This window comes from Lipotes vexillifer, unplaced genomic scaffold (genome assembly GCF_000442215.2).
Source record: "Lipotes vexillifer unplaced genomic scaffold, Lipotes_vexillifer_v1.1 scaffold1093, whole genome shotgun sequence".
In the NCBI taxonomy this organism is placed as follows: Eukaryota; Metazoa; Chordata; class Mammalia; order Artiodactyla; family Lipotidae; genus Lipotes; species Lipotes vexillifer.
The window spans coordinates 1,658,713-1,670,400 of NW_006774793.1; positions in this window are offsets into that span (position 1 = coordinate 1,658,713).

Here is an 11,688-nt window from a genome sequence, read left to right on the forward strand (position 1 = left end):
ACCCTTGCTCTTGCCCCACCTTGCTTCTTAACTTTATCTGGAGACTGCTCATTCATTGTGTTGACTACTACAACCCCTCAGCTAACTCAGCAGTGTTGTTGGTTGTAAAGTTACCCAGTTTCTAGGATGGCTAATTTTCCTCTTATTGAATTACTTTTGTGGATTAATAGCATCCTGGTAACTCCCTGGATAATAGTGCTGAGTCTTCGCCTTGTGTATGGCCTAGGAATTGCCCACAAGATGGATGGTGTGGCCTCTTTCCTTCATTCCCTGGTGGGAGGAGATCTTCCTTAGCATAAGTGGCAGCCTCAGAATGACTGGCTTCCATTTTCCTTGCTTGTGTGAGTCAAGGCTGACTCCTAGACTATGGAGAGAGGCAGAGCCCTGGAAAGAGCCACAGTGCAAAACACCACATCCTTCACTTTATTACCTGAGCCTTGGAGATACCTATGGAAACCTCTCTTTTGCCTGCCTTTCCTGCCGTCTTAAGGTGTGTATATTGGTGGAGACAGATGGCCCAGTGGCTGCTTCGTTTCCTCAGCTGATTTTCCTGCTGTCCTTTTCAGAGACCTCTCATCCTATTCGGGGGACTCTAGTTAGGGTCGTGGACTCATGTGACTTAGAAGCCTGTTAAGGTCTCTCTCTCTTTTTTTTTTTTTTTGTCCACGCTGCACAGCTTGAGGGATGGGATCTTTGTTCCCTGACCAGGGATTGAACCCGGGCTCCCAGCAGTGAAAGCACCAAGTCCTAACCACTGGACTGTCAGGGAATTCGCAAGCAAGGCTCAGTAAATATTTGTTGCCTGAATGGTAGGGACTTTTCGGCTTTAGTACCTTCCACAAGAGTTATAAATTTTTAACTATTTCTTCTCTAGGTGCTTACGGTGCTCTAGCTAAAATTGTATTGGTTAAAATTTTTGTTTTCTTCCACTAGGTGCTATAGGGGAAAGTGGTTTGTCCAAAGCTACAGATAAGTCATTAGCAGAGCTGGCGTTAGAACCCACATTCTGTTGGATACCTAGGTCTAACTTTTTGTCGACTACCCCGATGGAAGCCAGTGTTCCCATTTCATCCCCACAGTCACTGACAGCTTTGAAGCCAGCAGCACAGTCAGGTTTTGTAGCTAAGCCACCCTTGGCTGGCCTGCTGAGGGTGAGCATCAGCAGTGCGAGAGCTGGGGTGTGCAGGCAGAGAAGGTACCCGACTCCCTGGGAAGGGCTAGCACTCCCCTCAGGTGTTACACAGTCCAGCCTCTTGGAGGGGGCCTTGACAGTAGCAAGGTAGAAAATTTCTGAAGTCTTAGCTGCTGTTGCCCATTCCAGATTTAATTTGACCTTACTGCTAACGAATATACCCCTTGCCCTAAGCCTTCTCCCCCCTTAAAAATATTTCAGGGCTGGATAGCACATGGTTGGTGGTGGATGCCAGGAACTCTGGAGTCTCCGTTTTTTGCCTTGCAGCTCATTTGCAACTAACTGTTGGGTCCGGGGACCAACAAAATAACAAAAGGCTCTGTGGACCACCCACCTCCTCCTATTAGTGCTAATAATCCTAAATTTCTTTTTTTTTTTTTTTAAACCTAAATCTTAAAGAATTTATCTCTACTGTAAAGGCATCATTGTGACTTAATAAATGTTCTTACAATTTTTGTTGTTAATTGAAGCCTAGACTAGAAAATAAGCTCAGAAAGCATTCGTGTATTTCCACTAGGACTGAGCCTGTAGCAACTTACTCTGAGAACTGCTTTGTCTCATCTGCCAGCCTTGGGTTTAGCCCCACGGGTGAGATCTGGAGAATAAAAAGCCCTTGAGTGTCTACTTCCTCTTCCCCAATTTCGATTCACTCACTGCTGGCTCTTGCAGAAAGCCCTAGGTGGTAAAGAGATCAAATCAGAATTCCTAGCCAGGAAAACCCTGTCTCTTAGCTACAATGACCCTTGTCTGCCATTGCGTTCAGTTCTGTGGCAGTTAACACCAGAGAAGATTCATCTGGCTTCATACCCTCCTTCTCAGTTTCTTTCAGTCAAGTCTTAAGTAATCTATTGCTGGTGGCAGGCTTCTCTTGCCCTTTTATTCCCTCCCAAGGCTTTAAGCTCCAAAGCTTCCTAGATGCCTCCCACCAAAAGGGTGCTTTCTGAAACCCAGCCTTTCCTCTCTTTCTTATCCCTCAAATCCTCAAATTGATCCCCTAATGGCTGTATTTCCCTCAGAGTGTCAGGTGACACCCTTAAAGAGCCTGCTGGGTGCTGCTAAAAATCCCATTCCTCACCCATCTCCCCGCTGGAGCTCCTGGAATCAGATTCTGCAGCCTCCTGTCATCCTAGCCTCCTTTTGTGTTGATTTGGAAGCTTTTCTCCATTGCTTTTGATAAATTCCTGGTGTGGCAGAAGTATCCAGAATTTAGGAAGATCCTATGGGATGAGTCCCCTGTCTCCGGCACCTTTGTTGACCCTCAGAGGGATCTGCTCGTGCCCCCTCCCTGCAGTGCCTCCGTACCCCCCTGCCTGGCCTAGGCTGGGCGGGATCAAATGTGGAAGTCCTCTGCACAGACACTCCAGCCCTCTTTATCCTTCTTGGCAAACAAAGCATAGCTCTGCCCCTGACTTCCTCCTCTTTCTTCTCCATTATTTCTTCTCCTTCACCTTGTCCCACTTCTCCCTTCCCTTCATGAATACCCTTCATTCCTCTTCCTTTGAATCTCCTTCTCGTCCACTTGCTCACCGTCGCCCATCTGCGCCCGCTCTCTCTCCACACACGCACACACACCCCCACCCCGTCTTTCATTTTCAGTAGCTGTCTTCCTCATCGCCTGCCCATGCTGAAGAAGCAGCATGCTATGGGAAGAATGGCTGCAGAATGGGTCCCTGGTTGGTAGAGTAGGCGGTCCCTTTTTCTCCAGAGGATCAGTGGCTGTCTTTCCCCATCTTGTCCTCAGGAGCCAGGGAACCCCAAGACGCTGGCTGTCTTTGGGGATAAACAGCTCTCCCCTTCGCTTCTCCCGGTCGTTCGGCTCCGGCGCCCCCTTGTTTGGCTCTTCCTGAGTGTGGTCTGTCCTTGTTTCTCCCACCCTTTCTCTCGTCTTCTCCCTCTTTCTGTCTCTCCCCAGCACAAAGCAGCAGCAGGACTGAATGTGTCTGTCTAGAGGCTCTGCCAGGCTGTGCCCCTCACTTTTGCCCCTCCCCCGTCGCTGTGCGTGCTGTTGGGGGGGAGGGTTGGAGGGCGGTGGCATGGTGCCAACCAACCCAGAACCATCTGCGGTGCCTTCTGCACTGAGGCGGGCTCTGTCTCTCCCGCCCGCCTCCTCTCCCACTCTTCCTCTCCCATTTTTAATTAGCTGCTGAATTAATTAAATCCCACACGCTAATTAACATTCCTACAGGGAAGAATGCTAGGTCAGAAAAGTAGGAGGTGGTAAAGCTTCTGTCCATTTAGCATAGGAGACTTAGGGATGGAAAGGGGGCTGAAGGGTTGAAGAGGAAAGAACAATCTAAGAGTGGAAAGAAATCTGAGGGAGGTGTGAAGAGACAGAGAAGGGAAATCATGGAGAGTGGAGCCTATTGAAGAGGAGAATAATTAGAATTAGGAACATTGGAGAAGTGAGAGTGTCTTGAAGCTTCTAAAGGTTAGAGGTAGAGCTGTGGGTCTCAAACATTAGCATGCATGAATAACCTGAGAAATAATGATATAGAGGATGCTAATTTGCTGCCTTGAACGTCTTCTAAAGAAAGAAATCTCAAATTTTAATAAGAGTGCTTTAGGTTAGAAATGAAGGAGAACTTCCTCCTTGCAAGTCAGTGACATGCTCTAGTGAAGGAACTCTTTGGGAGATAAATTCTTATCTGTCTAGAATGGTTAAAGTTTGCCCAAAGCCAGATGAACTTTGAAGGTTTTTTCTAGATAGACATATTAATCCTTAAATGTGTACTGTGTCCTGGAGAACCAAGAACATCCAGGATAGGCAAATTCAGGATTCATTCTCAGTTCCCTTTCCTCCTTGCATTCAGGGTGAACTTTGAGTTTGATCTCTGTGGTCCAGTCAGCATTTTAGGGATGAGCCTTCTCTTCAAATCAGATAATTACTTCCCTGGGGTGTTTAGTGCACTGATTCCTAGCTAGGATTTCAAAGAGATGACTGTCTGATGGCTAGCCTGGCTTTTGTCCTTGACCGAGGGCTGGAGAGGCAAGAGAAGAGCTGCAGATGTATATGGAGCAGAAGAAGGGAGGCTGGGGTGTGCATTGACAAGGGTGTGGTTGGCACTGAAGATTCTGTTAAGGTCACTACTGTGATCCGACCTGAACAAAAGAGGAACAACTTGCTTGTCATCGTTTTTCTCCTCTGAAAAGTAAAGGAGACTATATATTCAATGCAGATTGAGACGCCTCCCTTTCTAGCCCTTCACCAAAGAACTGAAGTCTGGGAGGAGTCCCTTGGGTTAGCAGAGCCTCCTGACGGCAGCTATCCCAGTGTTTCCCAACCGTTTTCAGTCTGAAATACACCAGGAGCAAGTTCTATCATGTCTACTCTCCTAACCACCGTTCACTTAGACGGCATTCCCCACTGTTATTCATGACACAGTAATTAATTCACTCAAAAGTTTGCATGTTAAACTGTGCAGAGTAAAGAGTATCATTAAGAAACATTTATTAAGCACCTACTATCTGCCAGACACACTAGGCATTAGGTTTAGATATAAAAATAAGGAATAAGATAGAACTGCTACATCTAAGGGGTTTATATTTTGGTTCAAAGGGGAAATAAAGAATATATAATAAAGGGCAGTAACTCACTTTGTGTGTCTATGTGCAAATGGGTGTGAACTCCTTGTAGCACCTCTTCCCTGTGCTGCTTTTGTGTCCTCTTATATTGTTACTTATTCTTTCTTATATATGTGTCTCAGCTGTCCACAGAGATGGGATGCTAGCTCCTTGAGGGCAGAAATCCAGGTCTTTAAAGTGAGGTACACGTAGCACTAGCCTAAAACCTTACACATTCCCAGCTGTTCGGCAAATGTGTTGAATTGGCATAGAGCCAAATATCAAGGTGTAGTAGTTGCTTTAGAGTCTGTGACATTCCTAGTTGTGGTAAATATTTGTCCTCTGGAGGGAGGACACAAAAAGTTACAATAAGTATGATGATGAGTAAGATAATTATGTGATGACCAAGGGAGGTCACTACACAGTATAATAGTGCTTAGGCTCCTCAATAGGATTCTAAGCCAGTTCCTAAGGAGGGGCCAGGGCTGAGGAGTGGCAGTGGAGTGCAGGGAAAAGGACATAGGCTTATTTTTATATGTACTGTATTTCCTTTTACTTTTTTATAGACACTTCTCACCATCTTCCCACTCCAAAATTATGGTTAGGCCATTTGAACACATTTGTACCCTGTTTTGTTCACTTAGCGTAGTGGTGTATTTTCTTATGCTATTAAAAAATCAGATTAAAAAATACTTAATCAACATGTAATATCTCATCATGGATATACCATAATTTATAAGATCATTTCTTTTTGTTAGACATTTATGATGTTTGCAGGTTTGTCATTTATTTTCCTTCTGTGACAGCTACCCACATCTTCATACGGAAGTCTTTGCAATTTTCTGAAGTGGAATTTCTGGGGCAAAGGATAAAGACCACCATTCTGGTCTGTGGAGTGACTGCATTAGATTCACCTGAAGGAGGTTATGATTATTTTTATTTTTTCTTTTTAAATTTTTTTTAAAAATTATTTATTTTTGGCTGTGTTGGTTCTTTGTTGCTGCCCGTGGGCTTTCTCTAGGTGCGGCGAGTGGGGGCCACTCTTGTAGCTACTCTTGTAGCCGTGTTGCGGTATGTGGCTTCTCATTGTGGTGACTTCTCTTGTTGCGGAGCAGGGCTCTAGGGCTCACAGGCTTCCATAGTTGTGGCACACAGGCTCTAGAGCGCAGGCTCAGTAGTAGCGCACGGGCTTAGTTGCTCCGTGGCATGTGGGATCTTTCCAGACCAGGGCTCGAACCCATGTCCCCTGCATTGGCAGGCGGATTCTTAACCACTGCGCCACCAGGGAAGTCCCTACATTTCTTAAAAGAATTTATTTTTTGAGTAGGTAAAAAATGTAACCACTACAAAAGGGAATACAATGAAATTTCCTTTGTACCTTTGTCCCTCATTTCCCTCCCCAGAGGTGTTCTATGCATGTATAAGCACATGTATAGATAAAGAACGTTTGTAAATAAAGAGATCATTTGATCCCACCTCCCAGAAATTCTAATCTAGTCTGAAGTGGAACCTTGGAATGTCTCTTTTCCTCCCCTAATGCATTCTAGCTAACTCTACTATGCAGCCTGATTTGGGAAAATCAGGTTAGATGAATTCTTGGGATTCTTTTCAGGTCTAAAATTTAATGACTAAAACAGAATTAGTAATTTAAAAAAAATAATGATTAATGTTACGACTAAATCATCAAGTATCATAGATTCTCTTTGGAATGATCTCAGAGATCCAATTTTTGATACTGAATTTATTATTATTAATACAAATAATGGTCACCATTTATTGAGTGCTTACTTGTGCCAGGCTCTGTGGAAAGTACTTTTTATACATTCTCCCTTAAACCCCATAGCACTCCATGTACTAGGTAATTCTTAAACCAAGGCTTTGGAAAGGTTAAGCAGCTTACCCATGATCAAGGGACCATTAAGTGGCAGAGTGAAGATTTGAACTCAGGCCTCTTACTCCAGGCTGATGTTTATTACCCTCTACCTTCCACCCTCATCATTAGATTATACTGTGCCTGGTGTTTGGTAACTTGCTTTTTACACTAAAAGCATACCTTGAACATCTTTCATTTCATATATAAAGGTGTATATATCTATATATACATAATTTAGTTCATTTTTAGAGGGTGTTTTTGTTGGTCATTATTTACTACACATGAATACATTTCTAAAGCAGGTTTCAAACAATACAGATAAGGGAAACCCCTTTGAGTTTCACTGCAGTTCTTACAACCACTATTATCAAATTCATGTATATCTTATGGATTCTTTTCCATGTATTTATGTATGTACAGAAATACATGGTTTTGTGAGTGTTTTATAGTTATTTTTACATAAATGGGAGCACACTATACGTAGGGTTTTATAACTTGCTTTTTTATCTTAATAATATATCTTAAATCTTTCCATATCTCTGCCTAAAGGTCTTTCTCAATTTTTTCACTGCTACATAATGTCTATAGTTTATGTAACTATTTCCCTCATGATGGGAATTATTCTAAACACTGCTGTTGTAAAGAGTATTAAATTATTTTTCTCATAAATGTCTAGAAGTAGAATTGCTGGATAGAAGTTTGAAATGTTAATAGAGACTGAAGTTGCCCTCCGAAAAGGCTAATAAGCCAGTTTATACTTCCACCGGCAGCCTGTGAGAGTGCCATTTCCCTTGCCAGCACAGGACATGCTGCAGCTCTTCCCCTGAATTTGCTTTATGTTAATTGCTTCTTCTGGATAGTCTCTTGCAGAACAAGCCAAATATTGACAGATCTCTTTTGGTTAAACTCTAGGGTAACTTTTCCCCTATTATTTTTGACCTCTGTCCTGGGCCTGTTCTCTGACGTACATAGACTGTTTTTTTTTTTTCCAGAGGCTAAATCTTGTGTCTCTTCTGGAACATCCTCATGCCTGTCTGCATCTCCCTCCTGCAATCAGTGGTAGGTCTGCAGTGGTTCAGGCATAACCCTGCTTACAGCCAGAATGACTTATCTCAATTACCTATTGGCACAGGGAGAGGCAAGTTGAAGAATTACATAATACTTTGTTTCAACGAACTGCTTATTTTCTGCTTTAACACTTTCTTTGTTTACTAGCTGTTATTATTCCACATTTTTGTGATCTGTTTAGAATGTGTGGGTCAGGCTACCTTGAGTGGAAGCCAGTAAAGGGCGGGATCATCATCAGTTCATCGAGAGGCCTCTTGATTATAGGGCAGCTTTGGCTGGCACCCAGACTGAAAATGGGCCTGCTCTGCCGTCTTTTGGATCACATACACAGGAATAAGTAAACAACAATGAGAAACAAACAATTCTAAAATTAAATGAGAAGAAATAAACATTGTTTGATACATTAAAAAGTTCAGTTGCCTTGGGCTTCCCTGGTGGCGCAGTGGTTAAGAATCCGCCTGCCAATGCAGGGGACATGGGTTTGAGCCCTGGTCCGGGAAGATCCCACACGCCACGGAGCAGCTAAGCCCACGAGCCACAACTGCTGAAGCCCGCTCGCCTAGAGCCTGTGCTCCGCAACAAGAAAAGCCACCGCAATGAGAAGCCTGCGCACCGCAACGAAGAGTAGACCCCGCTCAGTGCAACTAGAGAAAGCCCGCGTGCGCAGCAACAAAGACCCAACGCAGCCAAAAATAAAAATTAAAAAAAGTTCATTTGCCTTAATAATTATCAGAGGAAAAAGAAAGAAGACAGATGAATTCAGGAAGCCTTCTATTCCTTAAGGCTTGATTTTTCTCCTGTGTGAGTAATGGAAGAATAAATATGTGGAGGGGTAAGAGCCTCATGAAGCCCTGGGGATCTCGGGGTCCTTGAATACTTTGGAGTGTTTGCCTCTGTGGCCATAGAAAGTACAATTGGGTAATTTAGTTTCCAGATCTTTTTTTTTTTTTAATAAATTTATTTATTTATTTTTGGCTGTGTTGGGTCTTTGTTGCTGCGCCTGAGCTTTCTCTAGTTGCGGTGAGCAGGGGCTACTCTTCGTTGTAGTGCGCAGACTTCTCAATGCAGTCGCTTCTCTTGTTGTGGAACATGGGCTCTGGGCTTCAGTAATTGTGGCATGCGGGCCCAGTAGTTGTGGCTCATGGGCTCTAGAGTACAGGCTCAGTAGTTGTGGCGCACAAGCTTAGTTGCTCCATGGCATGTGGGATCTTCCCGGACCAGGGCTCGAATCCGTGTCCCCTTCATTGGCAGGTGGATTCTTAACCATTGCACCACCAGGGAAGTCCATAGCTTCCAGATCTTGATGGCATGAACTGATGAATGAAGAAAAAAGTGACAGTGAGGGGTCATTCAAGAAATTCCAGAGCATTAGGTCTGGAAGGAAGTTTGGAGGTCTTTTAACAATAGCATATGGCTTAATGGGTTTGGGGATCTGAAAAAACCTGACCTTGAAACTCAACTCCCTAGCTGCATAGCTTTTAGCAAGTCACCTATCTTCTCTGAGCCTCAGTTGCTTCATTTGCAAAATGAAGATAATAACTACTTCATAGGATTTTACGAGGAATGGAAATAAGTATAAAGCATTTCTCATAGTACCTGGCATATAGAAGGTACTTTGTACATGTGGTTATCACATGGGCCAGCACCCTCATTTGCATGAAGAGACTGATTCAGGGAGTGACATGGACAGCACAAGTTCATGAGTTGTGAGTAGCAGAGCCAGACCCCGATTTAGATTTCTTGACTTTTAGCCCAGTTTCCTTTCTACCACCCCACAATGCACGCTTTTTTTTCATTCATTCTTTATCTTAAAAAGGAAAAGAAGGGCTTCCCTCGTGGCGCAGTGGTTGAGAGTCCGCCTGCCGATGCAGGGGACATGGGTTCGTGCCCCGGTCTGGGAAGATCCCACATGCCGCGGAGCGGATAAGCCCGTGAGCCATGGCCGCTAGGCCTGCGCGTCCGGAGCCTGTGCTCCGCAACGGGAGAGGCCACATCAGTGAGAGGCCTGCGCACAGCAAAAAAAAAAAAAAAAAGGAAAAGAAAAAACATGCCACCACCCCCTACTTCCCTCCCCTCCATACACATTCTTCTTTGTTCTTCTTTGTGTATAGAGTGATAATTGGGACAGAAACCCTACAGAGGTACAGGATAGGAGGCAGTATTCAGTTGGAGAGGCTTAATTGACCAGCTTATCAAAACTGGCAGCAAACTGGTGATCCTGGATCTAGCTCTGGCTGTGAGCAGGGAGGAATGTACTTGGAGTTCCTCCCTTATTTCTAACTGTGCTTGCCGGCTCTGGCTGGCCAGGACTCCCAAATGGATGAGGCTGATTTGAGCCAGCATCCTATTGGCCAACTCTGTTTCCTCCTAACCAGGAGCTGCTGGGAGGAAAATGTCTGGTTGGCCTCTGGGATTTTTCTGCAATCTGCAGAGGGAAAAAGGTAGGAGGGGGTAAAACTGGAAGGTACAAGGCTGAGGCTCTGGCCTCAGCAAAGAGATGCAAATGCCTGGGAATCCTTGGCTCCCTTATGGCTAAATTCTGTGCAGAGATTGCCCTGGATGGAGGAAATTGGCCACACTCACCCCCTCTCCTTCCCGACCTTCTGTCGGGAACTGTTGTATCTTGTGCTGACTAGCATGGCTGCCAGATCCCTCTTCACTGAGGCACCCTGTGCTCTAGACCTTTATCTGCCTTTCTGGATCATATTTTATTTTTTCATACCCCCCCTTCCCAAAAGACCATTTAAAAAAAATTAATTTATTAATTTATTTATTTTTGGCCGCGTTGGATCTTCGTTGCTGCGCGTGGGCTTTTTCTAGTTGCGGTGAGTGGGGGCTACTCTTCATTGCGGTGTGTGGGCTTCTCGTTGCGGTGGTCTCTCCTGTTGCGGAGCATGGGCTCTAGAAGACATGCTCATTTTTATCTGCTTACTTTCCAAGATGAGATATTTAAACTTCACACCTAACTGCTAAAGAGGCTGTCAAAATGTAAGGTACAGGGCTTCCCTAGTGGTGCAGTGGTTAAGAATCCGCCTGCCAAGGCAGGGGACACAGGTTCGAGCCCTGCTCCAGGAAGATCCCACATGCTGCGGAGCAACTAAGCCTGTGCGCCACAACTCCTGAGCCTGCACTCTAGAGCCCGCAAGCCACAACTACTGAGCCTGTGAGCCACAACTACTGAAGCCCGTGCGCCACAACTACTGAGCCCACGTGCCACAACTGAGCCCGTGAGTCACAACTACTGAGCCCACATGCCACAACTACTGAAGCCCACGCGCCTAGAGCCCATGCTCCGCAACAAGAGGAGCCACCGCTCGCTGCAACTAGAGAAAGCCTGCATGCAGCAATGAAGACCCAATGCAGCCAAAAATAAATAAATTTATATATTAAAAAAAGTAAGGTACAGAGTCAAGACACTCTGGTGTGTGCCCTTACCTGTGGGCGTGCTTCACCTTAGCTCCATACTGCTGCCTTCCTCCACTTCCTCAGTTTCTCTCCTTGTTTCTCCAAGTGCAGTTTTAATTTGTTGCATTTCTGGTGGGAAAGAAAGTTGCATGCCCACCTCACAGGTCCATTTCTTCTGGTCCTAATCCTAGGCAGAGCCACATACTAGAGTTGGGTAGATGTAGAGAAGAGACAGAAAAATGGTGACTTGGTAAGTCACCTAGCAGTGGTCTGCACCAGAGTTCCTCAAGGTGTGGCCCAAACAATACCTGTTATTACAATCACCTTGGGGAATGGGGAGAGTTGTTAAATGCATATTTATGGGTCCTTCCCCTGTCCTGTCGAATCAGAGTCTCTGGAAAGGTGACCTGGGAATAAGCATTGTAAAGAAGCGTATCAGGTGACTCTTAGGCTTACTCCAGTTGGAGAGTCAGGGCTGTAGAGGTTGGTGTTTTAGTATGGGGTGGCCTGGAGTACGGGACTGAAGTCTGTGGAGGAGGGCTCGGCAGCCTCATTGAGCACTGGTCAGGAAAGTGCTCAAGGTTCAGCA